Here is a 16,556-nt window from a genome sequence, read left to right as displayed (position 1 = left end):
TAGAAACTAATTAGGTGACTTTGGGAACATCATTTCTCTTTTTGAGCCTTAGATTTCACATTTGTGAGATGGATATAATCAAAGCTTATAACTTGCCATCACACTGCTACTTTAAAAACTAAAATAAAATTTGAGGGCTAGTGGGAATCATGAAAGGGTTTGAAGAAAAATTGGGCTATAAGCTGAGATTTTAAGAATGGTACAATTTAAGATAAATGAAGAAAAAGAAAATAACCTGTTTTTTGTTTTGTTTTGTTTTGTTTTGTTTTGGAACTGACTCTTGATTCTAGCTGTAGTGAAGAAGACAGAGTCAAGAAGAAAAGTGCTTATGTGGAAGAAATAGGTGCTCTGTGTAATATGGAGAAAGATGACTGCAGCTTTGAATAAATCAACAGTGAGGATCTGACCATCTTACATATGGGGGTGAATCAAGGATAACTGCCGTGTTTCTGGTTTGTGAAACAAGATGAAGAGTCATCAAATTCACTGAGGCAAAGAAAACGAGAAAAGGATCAGATTGGGAGAGTGGTAAATCAAGAGTTCTGTGCACAAAATGTTGCATTGCTACAGCTTTTTGACATTAACATGGAGCTATTAAAGAATCTGTTGAGTGTATTGGATGTATTGATCTGGAGCTAAAGGTTTTAATTAGAGAGGTGATTGGTATTCAGGAGAAAAATATGGAAGCAAATGCGCCAAAGAAGGGATATTCCCCAAGTGCTGTGTGATCAGAAAGTGCTGGATGCCAGAAATATTACATAGGAAGCATATATGCAGTTTATGGATGGTGAGCTGAGATAGCAACTAAAACCTAAGAAAGGTCTGCTGCTAAAAAAATGGGTTAAATTTTTTTCACTTGGTCATAATATTTGAAGCCATAAGAGTATATGAAAAGCTTGAGGGAGAAAGCATAGAAAGAGAATGGAAATTTGGCAGAAGGCCCCATTTATGTGGCAGAAGGGAAAAGAGGAGCTGAAACAGGAAATGAAGAAGGCATGAGTCAGTGGGAGAAAACACTAAGTACAACTTCACAGGAATTGAAGGAAGAAAGTTTTAAGAAAGGGCCTGTGAACAGTTACATGAGAAACCAAGGAGAAGAGACATGCCCCGTGAAATTGGCAGTTTTATCACGACTGAAGGTATGATGGAGGCTGCATTCAAATTGCTAGGGATTTTTAAAATCTATAGATATTTCTTAAAAATATTCAGATTGTTTTCTGAAGGATCCAGAATCTTTATAAAAGTCAATATTTCTTTGTTTCCAGATTCAACATGAGAACATCAGAAAAACAAAATATTTTTTTTTATTTTTGCCATTATGATGTATACAGGAAAATATGTTATAAACCTATATGATATTAGTGACATATATTAACAATTCTCTGAATTACATCAAGACTAATATCTCAATTTTTGGCTGAATATTCTAAAGCTAAAGGAATATCAAGTGACTTGTCATATTCATTCCAGTAAATCAGAGACAAAATGGGCCTATCATTTTACATGAATAGCACTTGGAATGTTTTCTAATTTGTCTAAAAGAAAATGTTCATTTTTAGAGCATTTTTCCACAATTTATTTTTAAATAAATTATAGAAAGAAAAACTGTGATTTGTTAAGTATAATAACATGTAAAAAATTGCTTCCAAACTTATTAAAAGCATCCTTCTCTCCTTTAAATCAATGCTGACATAGGATTCAGAGACAAAGTTCTTTTTTGTATTCAGGTACTATGTGACTCAGAACAAACACTTTCTCATTCAGTATCCCCTATATGAGTATTATATTTCACAGCCATGTATATATATCTGTATGTACAGATATATATACAGATATATATTTAAAATATATATATATGTATATATATATGTGTGTGCATAAAAAGATGTGTATATATGCAGGTTTTTTAATATATGAAATATGTATACATGTTTATATATGTGTATATATATGTGTGTATATATATGTGTATATATATATGTGTGTGTGTATATATATATATATATATATATATATATATATATATTTATAAAATTGTATCCAAGCAGAATTTTTTTTTAAATTATTTAAGCCATAGGGTAGAGTTGTGGTAGAGAAAAGCCTGTAGTTCATTACTCAGGCCACTACATCTACAAAAAAAGTAACAAAGGTATGAACATGAAAAGAAAATATGTCACATGACTTGACCTAATTTCCTTATTCCTAAGCTTGTCTCTGAATGGATAGTTGCCTAAAAAAAAGAAAAAAAAGAAAAAAAGGAAGATTTTTTTCCACACTGGAAATTTTTTTGCAGTGTTTTAGAAGAACAAAGCTTCTTCTAGCTTAAAAAGAATTTTCTCTTCTTGTTTTTTTTTTTTTAGTTTATTTATTTATTTTGAGAGAGAGAGAACGAGCGTGAGATGGGTAAAGGCAGAGAGAGAGGGAGAGAGATAGGATCCCAAGCAGGCTCCACAGTGTCAGTGCAGAGCCTGATGTGGGGCTCAATCCCACACTTAACCAACTGAGCCACCCAGGAACCCCAAAAAAGAATTCTCTTTGAAGTTTGGGGAACCTGGGTGACTCAATCTGTTGAGAATCTGACTTTTGATTCTTGATATCAGCTCAGGTCATGATCTTGTCGTTGTGATCTTGTGGTCATGAGATTGAGCTCTGTGTTGGGCTCTGCACTGACAGTGTGGAGTGTGTTTGAGATTTTCTCTCCCTCCTCTCTGTTCCTCCCCCACTCATGCATGCACTTGCTCTCTCTTTCTCTCTCTCTCTCTCTCAAAATAAATGAACTTAAAAAAAAAGAATTCTCTCTGAATGTAGAGAATGATTCAAACATTAAACATGTCCATCCTTATAAGTATTTGTAAGTAAATACAGTAGTCCCCTCTTCTCTGTGGTTTCTTTTCCTCAGTCTCTTTGACCCTGGGTTAACCACAGTGTGAAAGCAGATCACCAAGGGTCAATGGTATCCTAATGCTATGTCATAGTAACTACGTCATTCACCCCACCTCATCTCACTTCATCACTTATAGTCTCACATCATCACAAGAAGAAGGGTGAATACAGTACAGTATTTTGTGTGAGAGAAGATGTGCATATAACTTTTATTATAGCATATTGTTATAATTGTTCTATTATTAGTTATTGCTGTTAATATCTTACTGTGCCTAATTTATAAATTAAACTTCATCATAGGTATGTATAGATAACAAATAAAGTATATATAAGGTTCAATACTATTAGGCATCTACTGGGAGTCTTAGAACATAAACTCCATATATAAGGGGGGACTACTGTATCAAATCCTCAGACTTTATCAGCCTGTGGCCTCTGCCTTAGCCCACATTGTTACTCTGTATGCTTCAAGAACACATGGAAGTGATCCTACTGAAGGACTTACTTGAAGTGACTTCAACTCAGTACTTGGGTTCATTGCTATAAATAGCTAAGCATTTGACTCCTGGATCTTGCAGTATTACTTGCTTTGTTAAAAACCACTTTGAAAAATTTAAGATTTTTTTAATATGAAATTTACTGGCAAATTGGTTTCCATACAACACCCAGTGCTCATCTCAACAGGTGCCCTCCTCAATATCCATCACCCACCCTCCCCTCCCTCCCACCGCCCATCATCCCTCAGTTTGTTCTCAGTTTTTAAGAGTCTCTTATGGTTTGGCTCCCTCTCTCTCTAACTTTTTTTCCTTCCCCTTCCCCATGGTCTTCTGTTAAGTTTCTCAGGACCCACATAAGAGTGAAAACAAAAATTTTAAGATTAATAATATATATATATATAATATTACGTTTGTTGTAAAAAACCAGTAATTTTTATGCTGATTTTTTGGGTCACCTTTACCTTACAGCTCTATTAAATCTTCTGTTCACCTAATTTCTCTGAAAGTCAGTAATTTTTTTGTTATATTATCTCTCTTGGTTACTCCTCTTTTCCATCTTACTTTCTTTTGCAAACAACTGCCATCCTGACCCCTCACCTTACCACCATGTACATTCCCTAAAATTTGATTAGCTGTGCCCTCTATTTAATTCTCAGAAACTTCTCTTATCATGTCTTTTGTCCAAGAGACAAAGTAGCCAACCATAACATTAGAAAAACTTCTCACGTGTTCCACCTTTTTATAATAAAATGTTCTACTATTGATTTCTAACATATTCTTGCAAACACAAAAGAAATTATTTTATCACCATGGTACAAGTTACTTCTTTTCTAGGGCAGAATTCACAGTCACTAGACTGGAACTTGAGGAGTCTTTGTCCCTTGTTTGGCTCCATCCCCCAGCCCCACCCTAATCTCAGAAGGCCAAGCCTGATATTATTGTCTATCTAGTAAGCCATGAGAATAGAAGTGCATATTTTGTCAAGGCCACTTAAAAAAAAAAAGTCTCTCTTGGGGTGCCTGGGTGGCTCAGTCAGTTAAGTGTCCAACTCTTGATTTCAGTTCTTGTCATGATCTCATGGTTCGTGGGATCGAGTCCCAGGCTCGTCTCTGTGCTGACAGTGCAGAGCCTACTTGGGATTCTCTCTCTCCCTGTCTCTGACCCTCCCCTGCTCTCTCTCACTCACTCTCCCTCTCTCTCTCTCTCAAAATAAATAAATATATATATTCTTAATTCTATCTTGGGGTCAGTGCAGTTCAAATTTGGGGCTGAGGTTTTTTCTACTAGCCTCCAATTTTCCCTCAATGTGTTTTGTACTCTTTAAACTGTATGAGTTGTAAAGTGTAAGAGAAATAAGAAGAAATGGTATTCCGTAAAGATGGCAAAACAGGTAAGTGTATCATCACCCCTAAGAGTTGATCTTAGCATTAAAGGATCCTAAAAAGGTCTGGACACTTGTAAATGATGGAGCCATACATGGCAATAAAGAGAAGGCAAGACCCTCAGAATCCCTCCTGTCAGCAAGACACTGAGTGAGATGGCAGATGATAATTGCCCTTCATTGCCTCCCCACTTGCACTGCAGTGCCTTGGTGAGATAGACTTGCCAAATCACTTCAGGAGAGTCATTTAATTTCATCCTGATCAAATTTTACAGGTCTTTGATTCAAATTATTCCACGTTGTCAGCTGCAAGACTTCATCAGGAATGAATTTGTTCTGCTTGGAATCCTTAGTTAATATTCAAGGAAGACCTCTGTGATTAGCCAAACCAAAACCTCGTAGCAGTAGCCAAAGCCATGTTCAGACCCAATCTCTGCAGCTGACTTTTCTAACAAAACATTATCTTCCCATTAATCGAGGGCTAAAACCATCATTTCATTTTTTTTCACTTTCAGTAAATAATTGAACTGTCAGCACAATGCGGAATCTGTAGAAGAGCAGAGCCACACCCTACTTTCCACAGGTGAGGGGGGTGCCTCTCTTCCAAAGCCACTCCCATCAATCCCCCAGGTTCTCTCAACCTAGCTCTGTGCTCTGCAGGACATAAGTGAGGCCTTTAGAATCTTTTCTGCCAAGGGGAGCTGTTGAACCATGCAACTGAAATTTCTGTGAAATATCCCAACAGAAGCACACCAGGGAAGTCTCTGCCTGATCAGACAAAGGCATTTCTACCATACTTAGCAGCCAGAATCTGCTTTAGGTTAATTGCCCTGCTTTATTGCAGGAAGCTCATTTCTCAGAGTCTCTAAGAGCCATAGCTTCTCTCTGCTATGTAAAATCCTGGGCATATTTCCCTAGGTCTTGATGGAGATTCTAAATGCCATCTTGCAGTTGCTTCAGAACCCACCCCCCACCCCTGCTTTTTAAGCTCATTGACTGGCACCTCTCCTAGCTTAAGCATGCATGCTAGTAGAAAATTCCGATTTCTTGTTTCATGCATGGGTAGCTGTTTATTGTTATCATTTGCTGGTCCTCTAAGCTCTTCGATGACTTTAGAAGGCAAGTTAAGTACTGCCGGTTTACAGCTGAGTACCTTGGCTGGCATGGAGCTGGGCTGGATACGAGCTTATTTGGAAGGCTGGTATTTGTTCACGGTTTTGTGATGCTCTTACTTCTGCTTCAAAAATGGCAATTAATCAAGACATCTGACAAGTCCTTCAGGATTGCTTTATGACATCTAGCTGCCCAGAGTCAATTGTGCCCCTGCCACCCCAAGGAGTACTATTAACTAGTATCATAGGACTTGCATTAAGATGATGATCCTTGTAGTAACTCTACTCATAACTGATATTTCCTCCTAAACATTCATATTCTCTGCCGGATTCTTTTTGTGACAGATAGCCATCAGTTAACTAGATAGTAAAGGTGAAGTCTTTGACCATTGGAAGAGTAACAATGATAATGGTTAATAAGTGCTGTTTACTCATTTTTCTTATTTAATATTTATAATAACTATGACACTTAGGTACAACTATCCTTGTTTTATTAATGAGATAGTAAAGCATAGGAAGTTAAAATACAGCTAGGAAGAGTGTAATATTATTAGCAGAATTTTTCCTTTGCTGTTGTTTCCACTTTCATCTTCCAAACAAAGCAGTGATGTTAGTGTTTGAGGAAAAAATCATATTAGAAATTGTACCTTTAAGGGAGAGATACCAAATTAGGAAAGAGGAGGATACCTTATCCTCCAGACTAGAGAAAAATCCTGCCGGGTTCGGTGTCTATGTGTGTGGGGTAGAATGAGAAATAAAGAACAACAACAACAACAAAAATGATTAAAATTGTCCTGAATTGAGCATCCTAGGAAATATTAAAACACCTAGTAAACCCCTAAGAAATGTTAACTGTTACACCCTGTGCTCTGCATGGAACCATGGATAGCCTGTGTGAGATTCCCACATCACAGGTGCCAGGGAAAAATGATTCTGGAAATTAAATTTGAATGAACACAAGCATGGTTTTCATGAACAAGATGAGTATTAGATGCTCATTATGTATTTATAGAGCTAGTAATGATGATTTGGAGGGAAAGTAAATTTTAGCCTAGAAACATTGAGTTTGTAGTGACAGCTGGGTATCTGGCATGGGACATCTAGAAAGCAAATTGGAAATCCAGCACTAAGAATGAGGAGAGGTCTGGACTAGGGGCATGACTCAAAGAGTTAAACATAAAGAAGTGATGGGAAAAGCTATGAGATATGATCACTGAAAAGGCACTTAATATAAGCAGAAGTCATGTTCTAGGCATTTTTGCATTCCCAATTTGTTCAACAATATCTACTACATTACTGATAGGACTCATTGGACAGATGTATAAAAGGAATAGGTAAAGAGGGAAAGATGTCAAATAAGAGGTGAGAAAAACCAGAATAACCTGCCAAAAAAAATTTGAAAGGATTGAAATCTCCTTGAATATCAGGATAATATTTAAATTGAAGGAGACAGTTTATTTTAGAGGTTTTAAACCTGGCTATATATTAATATCACTTGGGGGACTTAAAAAATAATAAAAGAATGGTTGGTCAGGCTGCTTAAGTCCAAATCTCTTGCAATGGGGTACAGATATCAGGATTTTTAAAATGCTGCTTCCCATCTGATTCAGTCATAATTCAGAATCACTGGATTAGATGATCTTTATGATTTCTTAGATCATGAGCATTCCAACTTTCAGAAAAATGTTAAGTGCTTGCTATATTTAAAAAATTTATTTTTATAAGCCTTTTTTTTTTGAGAGAGAGAGAGAGATAGAGACAGAGACAGAGAGAATCTTAAGCAGGCTCCACAACCACTGCAGAGCTCAATGCAAAGCTCTATCTCACAGCGGTGAGATCATGACTTGAACTGAAATCAGTTCAGATGCTTAACTGACTGAGTCACCCCCCCCAAAACACATTTTTTACCTTGATTTTCCCAAACCTTCTCAATCTACATCTTGCTTAAATTCATCATTATCCTTCCAGTGGCCAAAGTCATTTCCGACCTTCATTTCTCTCACCTCCTATATCCCACTGATTCTTTCCCACAATTTATTCTTTCCCTTACATTTTCTTTGCCATGACTGTGATTCTCTATACTTTCTGTTTCTATGGTTTCCCTTTATTATATGATGTCTTTAATTTGGATTTCTTGCCTCTGCAATCTATTACTTTCTTTGCTATCAAACTTACCTTCCCAAACACAGGTCAGATTGTGGCACTAGCTGCCTAAGAAAGCTTTGTGGCTTTCTATTGCTTAGAATTTAGAGTCCAAACTCCTCAGGCTTGCATCGAAAGTCCTACATCGAAACTAACTTCAAAGTCTGATTCCAGCCTCCACCCCTGTGCATCCCATCCTTGCTCTCTCCCAATATTCTGACTTCCAGAACAGTCTGTGCTCAGGCTTCTAACTCTTTTATGTCTTCATGTTTCCTTCACTTACCAAAATATGAATTTTTCAAAAAGCATTAGCATAAAACCCATTTCAGGAATCTTTTTCCTTCTCCAGCCAGAATTAATTCTTGATTTCACTATACTCTCCTGTCATGTAGTATCTATATCACAGCACTTAATACTTTATGTCTTACTTTATGGTTAATTGCTTTAAACTTCTTTCTCCCATACTACATTGTGATCCCTCCGAGGCCAGCTGTCAAGCCTTAGTATCTTAGTATCTCACATTTCATCTAGCACCATGTTTTCTAAAGAGTAAGTACTTAAGAAATGCTTTTGCTCTGGCTTGAACTGAATTGACTGGAACTATGCTAAAAGTATTTCTACATAAAAGTTTAAAAATTAAATAAATATGTCCTGGGAACCTAGTAAACACTTTCCCACAAGAGGCATGAAGTGAACTTTAACATAACAAAGATGATTCAGTTTCTATTTTAAATATTTATTATTGTTTTAATGGCTTTGAGGTCTGATAAACAAATCCATCAGGTTTTTTTTTTTTTTTGACCTTATTTATCTGTCAAACCAGAAGTAATTAAAAAAATAATCCTGAGAGAAAGGGTAGTTCATCTAACAAAATTGCCTATGTTCTTTCGGGATTTAAGGCAAATTGTGTTTGTGAAGTAATCAGTTTGGATTTACCCATCTCTTTGTTACCTAATGGATTTCTCTTTGTACTTAATAATTAAGGTAGGGACTATTTCCGGATAACCGTGAACTTAAGAAAACATTTTTTTGAAATGACAGCTCTTAAAGTCTTCCCCTTTTGTCCCCCCTCTTTTTATAAAATGAAAGTCAAAATTGTTCTCATTGTGTCACCTAGGTTGTTTCATGCATTAAGAAAACATTCTACTGAAAAAATAGTAAAAGATTTTCCTAGCCACATGCCTTCTGCTTAACTAATGACCCGTTTAGAAGGGCCCTAATCAGTTCTTGGTTCCCTAGGCATATAGGTGATATAATGCATGGATGGAAGCTATAGTTAACAGAATTCATTTTTTATTTTTCCAATGACTTACAGGAAACGACCTTTCTAACTTGTCTGTAAAAATGCTTTATTAATGAGGCTCTCTAAAGCCAAATTATAGTCTATATTAAGGAAAAAAATCAAACAATGTCTATTATTTGACTCTGTGTATTACAATTTCATATCTGGTTTTCTGGTTTCTCTGTTATTTTGTCCAAGGACACTCATGCTGTTTGAATACAATAACTAAAAAAGTAGCCTAGAGTTACTACCTGTGAATTAATATGTGCCTCTTTTTGTGAATCAAACATTCAAACATACTCTGCCATTTTAGAACATAGAGCTATGTTTTTTAATGAGAATTATAAGTGATCATAGCAAATCATACAGGGTTTTTGTTAGTGATGGTAGGAGAGAGGATTCTTGAAATGTAATAATGTTTTGCCAGAGAGGGCATCATTTTTTCTGTACCTAAATGTTGCAAAGCAGAGACTGTTGAAAGGCTATATAGATAATTACACTTACTCATAGACCTATTCTTGTAAAAGCCAGCATTTTTATATTAAAGGAAATAATGTAACATCCATCATATGTGTCTGTGTAGGTTGGTGGGAAGGGGTTATTTGTTGTATGTTTATCCACTAATGTGCTAAGAACCTACAAAATAAAAGTTATAACAAGGGCATTTCTCCTAATCTGTTCAAAGTTGGCTCACATATCTATTTTTCTTATGTATTCACCTATTTCTGAACACCTTCATTATAACTCTCTATCCCATCAAAGAGCCCTTTTCATGATCATCTTAATGTAAAGCTGGACTCTTTTTCTATTACATTGCCTTGCTTTGTTTTTCTTCTGACCTTATCATTAGCTAATATTATATCTTTGTAATTTATTTGTTTGTTATTTATTCTAATAAGTTGTATGGGAGCAGGACTAATGAGTTGTGAGTTGTATGGGAACAGGACTTCTATCAGTCATGTTCATCACTGGATCCCCTGTACCTAGCACAGTGCTTGCTAAGCACCAATGCTCTTTAGGTATATATAGGAATTAGGATGAATGAACACTACGGATTATTTTTAAAACTAGAAAAAAAAGCCACAAGTTCAACTAATTTGGTAAACCTATTCAACCTTCAAAAAGAAAATGGCCAATGATCCAAGAAAACATTAATACATAAGTGACATTTTAACATTAGAGATGGTAACACCTCTGCATAATTATATAATACAAGAGCATTATTTGGTGTCTATTCTGGTCATTTTCTGTGTTACATTCTGGAGATCCAAATAAGAAGAAAATATCTCCTCAAGAAAATCATTCTAATGAAGAAGTAAGATAGGTGAATAATCTCAGCCCTGTGATTCAAGAAAAATAGAACAAAGACAAGAGAACTATAAGGTATGGTGGTATAGCAAGAGGTGTGATTGACTGTTTTGGGGAGGTCATTAGGGAAACATGACAGAGTAGGTGAGGCTGAGCTAGAAGTTAAGGTATAGTTTCCTCTTCTGCTTCTGGATCTCTTTCTGGGGAGAGAATAAAAAATAAACTTGAAAAATAAAAAAGGATAATAGGGGCACCTGAGTGGCTCAGTTGGTTAAGCATCTAACTCTTGGTTTTGTCTCAGGTCATGATCTCATGGTTTGTGAGTTCAAGCCCCACATCAGTCTCTGTGCTGATAGTGCGGAGTCTGCTTGGGATTCTTTCTCTCCCCTCTTTCTCTCTACCCCGACCCTCCTTATGCTCTCACTCTCTCAAAATAAAGAGACTTAAAAAAAAAAGGATAATAATTTTGCAAGTTAAGGAATGAAACCAAGGATGCTGGAAGTGAGTCTTGCCTATACTAGGAGTTCATCCAGAGATTTAAAACATTTGCTTAAAACCGAGTCTATCCACAGAGAACATTGTAATCCTGATGAATTCCATAATATTAAGCATACTTCTATATGACTACCACTTAGTCATTGAAAGGTTTCAAAAGTGTCACCAACTGAAACTGAATACATTAATCAATAGTTAGTACTAATATTATAATGACCAAGGGTTCAAGCTGCCATCGACTCAATAAATAACTGGCTATGTTTTTAACAAATTAAATCCCATATATATTTCTCTATTTGGTCCAGACTGTGACCATGACTGTCATTACAGGCTAATGGGTAGCCAGACACTTCAGAGATTCTATTTTTGCCATTTGTCTATGATGAATCCTTAGAAAAACAGTAATACCTATATACTATTCACTTGTGCAAGGGAAAGAGGAGAGCAGTCCTCCCCCTTATAAAATTATTCTCCAAAATAACCAGAACTCATGTATCTCCCACTATCTTACAGGAGAATATTACTATAGTATCATCTTTGCCCCTGGTAGTGCATCTTGGCTAAACAACACCTACTTAACTTTAAAACATGTAACAGAACAAAAGTATGCCCTAGATTTTTTTGTTCTTTATGATGAAAATAACTAGTTTCTTTGAAATTTTCTCTATTCAGAGAATTCTTGGTGTCTAATAGACTGTACACATTTTAAATAATAAGGAATAGAAGATTAATTTACAGGATCCTGTGGCTACTATTTTGCAATAACAATGGGAAGTCATTTAAGGAGTTTAATTAGGATAGTGAAGTTAAGAAGAAATGAAAGAGAGCCAAACCAAGGAGGATGAGTCAAGTTTCGGGCATCGAGAAATTTACCTGATGGTAACAATGGTTTGAACTAGGGGTTTGGTAGTAGAAATTGAAAGGCATAATGGATTTGAAAATAAATTAGAGGTAGATTTGACAGGAATTTGAAATTGATTAAACAGGGTAAAGAGAGAGGAGAGGTAGAGAAATCAATACCCTCAGTGGCTGACTTGAGCCCTAGTATGTTTTTCATCGGAAAACTAGAAGAAAGCTGATTTGGAGCAAGAAACAATGATTTAAATTTTGAAATTATTGAACACTAGGTGTCTAAGAGTCATTCAAGTGGGAGTGTTTAGTCGGTAGCTATATATAAGGATATAGAGCTTAGGAGAAGGATCTGTGTTAAAGATACAAATTAGCAAATCAATACAGTGTTGCATGAAGCCTTGGGAAATGATGAGTGATCCAAATAGAAAGCATCTAATTGGAGGAGAGAAGATCACTTGCAATAAAACCTCAAGGAACATTGTCATACAAGTGTAAAAACAGAAGGAATTGCCAAAGGTTATTGAGGAGTGAAAGTCAGGCAAAAAATTCTAGAGATAGGAATATTCGAAAAAGTCAGGAGTATTCAACAACATCAGAAGGTCCTAACCATTGTATGGCAGTGTCCATGGGGACCTGAGCAGTGGAGATACAGGCAGATTCAGGAAGGTTTGGAAACAGTGAGAGTCCCACCTCTTTTGTGGCATTTGACTGTAAGCTGAAAGAGAGAACATTGCTGAGAGAGAAGAAAAGTTGGCTCATTATTGGTTCCTTTGGATTTGAAAACTAAGACATATTCAACAGGCAATAGAAATGGTGAAACGAAAGAGCAAAGGTGGGGTGGTAATGTTCTTGTGATAATATTCCTTGATTCACATTCTATGTCTGGGTAATGCTACATAATGTCCCCTTTGGAGCATTCATTACATATGATGGCATTTTAATAGAGCCTCTATGAATTTTGTAACAAATCTATTTGATTTTATGATTCCAATATTTTCCAAAACCAATTTGATCAAAGAGCATGTTTTCTGACACAATACCTGTTAATTGCCTTAAAAAAATAGAATTCCTTAGGAATTTTCTGGTAAGAAAGGGTTCCATGAGGGAGAGAAAGTAGTAAGATTTTGTGCTCAGATGGAGGGATTCAACTTAGCAGTAGGATAGACTCTCCTAGTGTGACAAAATGAAAGGAGAAAAACTAATGGATACTGGCAGGTTTATAAGCTTGATGGCAATAAATTGATAGCTTCTATTTCTCTCTAAAGTTTAAGGTAATATCCTAGCAACACACACACAGAAATAAGCTTACAACTATGCATACTGAACTATACACATAGAAACCCACACACAAATAGGTGCCTAAACATATACAAAACATATATGAACTTATAAGCACTGGCACTTAAACACATATAAATTCAAATCAATAGAGATACTACTGATGTTCAGACATTGTAGGATTACTGGTTATAAAAAGGAGAAGAGTTTTTAAACAATTGCTGAAGGCAATGTCAGAGAAAGTAAAGAAGGGTTTCTCAGCAATACTGTATCCTAGGTAATGTAGAGATGATAATTTATACTGACACTCATCTACTACTAATCTAGTGCAATTTCTTTAGCAGCTTTAAATAGCTTAGTTGGGACTGTCCCCAGATTAAGGTTTTCAGGTGGTATGATGTTGAATGTAGTGTAAAATAATTGAAAATTTGGGAAAATACAGGTTGAATATAGCTATAGAAACATAATATTACTAATAATTATGATGATAGAGGACCATCAGAAGACCTGGGACCCTACCTCAGATAATCAGGCCCCAGATTTTGTGCTGTAGAAATTGCTGGTCTGACAGAGGAGAAAGACAAAGGAGCTGGATTCTTTGATGGTATCAGATATCAGGTCTAACAATGAATACTGAGTGAGAAAGATAGGAAGAAAGAAGATTGATTGTATGAAGTCACACAATAGTTGAATTTATAATTTGAGAGATGAAGTCGAGGTGATGAGATCTTTGACTCTAGAAAACATGTGACTGGGGTAGAAAGGAGATGAGATTAATGGATTGTAAAGCTAGAATATTGATTGCATCTGTCATATGGCTCCAGAAGTTACCTACCATAATGTTAAAAATGTAAGGAGAAAGGAAGATGGTGATCCAGGTTCTAGAGTTTTCAAGAATCGTGATTGCTGGTGGCAAGGCAAGCTAGTAAACCTGTAGAAAATGGTACAATGTGATAGGATAAGCTAGACAGGAACCAGAAGCCCTTTTATTTAAAAGGAGTTTTTTTGAGAGTGATAGCCCCAAAATGGGAGACACAGGAGACTCCAGCCTCCATCTTCCAACAAAGATCAACAATTAGACAGCTATCTGTGAACAAAATCAGCTCTGGGAGAGCTCTGGAGTCCACTCAAGACATTTTAGAGACGGTGCAACAAAAATCTGTGAATAACTGCCTAAGAAGAGAAGGAAGGCAGCTTCATCTTGCAGCAGCCTCTCATCCTCCATGCTGGCATTGCTCAGTGCCAAGAAGGTACTACCCAGATAGAATGAGTTCCCCTTGTGAGGAAAGAAAGAATGGGTGAGCTACCATCTACTCTAGCCTTTTGGGGCACCACACAAAGGTCCCAGTTTGGTTTCACTTCATCTAGACCAGAAAAGCTGAGACTTGTAAGGACAGCTGGAAACAGGAAAGAAAAGCAGGGGCTAACAATAGTAGCCATGCAGTGGGAGGGAGTAAAGTTCACATGACCTGTTTGATGGATAAATCCAGAAGCTTTGCCACTGAAGAAGGAACCAAAAGCCAGCATAGCTGCCAAAGACACCCTGAAGATTTCATCAGCTTTTGCTCCATAGATATTTTCATTTGCTGACACCAGTTCCCTGAGTCCCTCCCTGCTTCCTTTTATTTGTTCCCACTGGAGCCCAGAAAACACAGCAGCAGCTAGTTTGGACCTCTGTGGCTGCTAGATTGCAAGAAGCCAATTTAGAACCCTGTGCTTGACCCCTCACCCCATTGCCAAAGTGCACTTGGGCTGAGTACTTACATGCAGCCCCAGGAGAACAGGCAGTTCTCCAGCTGCTTGTGGTCTCAGATCAGGCTTTGTCTTCTGTCACTGGCCTATACCACAACACTAACCTGTAGCTACCCACTCCCAGCCGTGTACCTGCCCCCAGGCATACCCTGTCACTGGTCTCCACAGCAGTGTCCACACCTAAGGTGGACGGAGATTTTCCAGCCATGAGAAAGCCACAGGAGAGCAATCTGGAGAAAAAAACAACTAAGCTGGAGGCATCATACTCCCTGACTTCAAACTATACTACAAAACTAGTAATCAAAACTGTATGATAGTGGCATAAAAACAGACACACAGACCAATGGAATAGAATGCAGAGCACAGAAATAAACCTGCTCAACTACGGCCAACTAATATTTGACAAGGAGCCAAAAATACTCAATGGGGAAAGAATAGCCCTTTCAGTAAATGGTGGGAAAAGTGGATAACAACACGAAAGAGAATGAAACTGGAACCCTATCTTAGAACACTCACAAAAATTAACTCAAAGTAGGTTAATGACTTAAACATAAAATCTGAAACCATAAAACTCCTGGAAGAAAATATAAGGAAAAAGCTCCCTGACATTGGTCTTGGCAGCAATTTTTTTTGGATATGGTACTAAAAACACAAGCACCAAAAGCAAAAATTAACAGGGGAGACTACATCAAACTAAAAGTTTCTGAACAGTAGAAGATCATCAACAAAATTAAAAGGCAACCTTTGGAATGGGAGAATGTATTTGCAAATCATGTATCTGAAAAGGGGTTAATATCTAAAATGTATAAACAACTCATATGCTTCAGCAGGAAAAGAAAAGAAAAGAAAAGAAAAGAAAAGAAAAGAAAAGAAAAAAGAAAAAAGGAAAGGAAAGGAAAGGAAAAGAAAGGAAAGGAAAGGAAAGGAAAGGAAAGGAAAGGAAAGGAAAGGAAAGGAAAGGAAAGAATCTAATTAAATAATAAGCCAAGCAACAGAACGGACATTATTCCAAAGAAGAGATACAAATGGCCGACAGATATATGTAAAGGTGCTCGATATCATAAATCATCAGGGAAATGCAAATCAAAACCACAATGAGATATCATCTCACACCTGTTAAAATGGCTACTAGAAAAAAGACAAGAAATAAATGCTGGTGAGGACTTAGAGAAAAGGCGACACTTGTGCACTGTTGGTGGGAATGTGAATTGTGCAACCACTTTGGAAAACATGATGGAGGTCCTCAAGAAATTAAAATAGAACTACCAAATGATCCAGCAATCTCACTTCTGGGTATATACCCAAAATAAATGAATACAGGATCTCAAAGAGAGACCTGCATTCCCATGTTCACTGCAGCATTATTCACAAGAGCCAAGATATAGAAACAACCTAAGAGTCCACCAAGAAACAAATGTATATAAAAGATGTGGTATGTGTATATACAGTGGAATATTATTCAGCCATGAGAAAGAAGGAAGTCCTGTCCTTTGTAACAATGTGTATGAAACTTGAGGGCATTATGCTATGTGAAATAAGTCAAACAAAAAGAGGTAAATACTGTATGATTTCAC

General features: G+C 36.7%; 1 pseudogene; it reads right to left on the bottom strand.

Moving 5' to 3' along the window:
• The window catches only part of LOC122230299, a 60,926-nt pseudogene that overhangs the window by 24,830 nt on the left and 19,540 nt on the right, over positions 1 to 16,556 (bottom strand).

Source organism: Panthera leo, chromosome A1 (genome assembly GCF_018350215.1).
Source record: "Panthera leo isolate Ple1 chromosome A1, P.leo_Ple1_pat1.1, whole genome shotgun sequence".
In the NCBI taxonomy this organism is placed as follows: Eukaryota; Metazoa; Chordata; class Mammalia; order Carnivora; family Felidae; genus Panthera; species Panthera leo.
This window is presented reverse-complemented; position numbering and strand designations above follow the sequence as displayed.